The sequence below is a fragment of the Myotis brandtii genome, unplaced genomic scaffold, assembly GCF_000412655.1.
Source record: "Myotis brandtii unplaced genomic scaffold, ASM41265v1 scaffold329, whole genome shotgun sequence".
Lineage (NCBI taxonomy): Eukaryota > Metazoa > Chordata > Mammalia > Chiroptera > Vespertilionidae > Myotis > Myotis brandtii.
The window spans coordinates 274,706-275,066 of NW_005362676.1; positions in this window are offsets into that span (position 1 = coordinate 274,706).

Sequence of the window (361 nt, forward strand, 5' to 3'; positions counted from 1 at the left end):
CTTGTGGTGGTCGGGGGGCGGGGGCGGGGGGGGACTGAGCCCCCTTTCCCTCCGCCTTCTTACTGCGCAAAGCCGCTGCGGAGGGCGAGCTGCCGGCGCTCACTTCCTATTCAGCAGCCGCTCAGCAGGGAGGAGAGAGCCGCCGACCAGCCACGTAGGCGCGTTCTCTCTCTCTCTCTTCTCTCCTCTTCTCTCCCCTTCTCCCCTCTTCTCTCCTCTCCACTGCGCTTCGCTCCGGAGGAAAAAAAAAAAGGAAGGAAGGAGGCCCGGCAGCTGTCGGAGGGAGCCCCATCCATCGGCTCGGCTGTCAGAGCGCAGCGGCGGCGGCAGCGCCTGCACCGGCAATGTCGCAGCTAAGTAA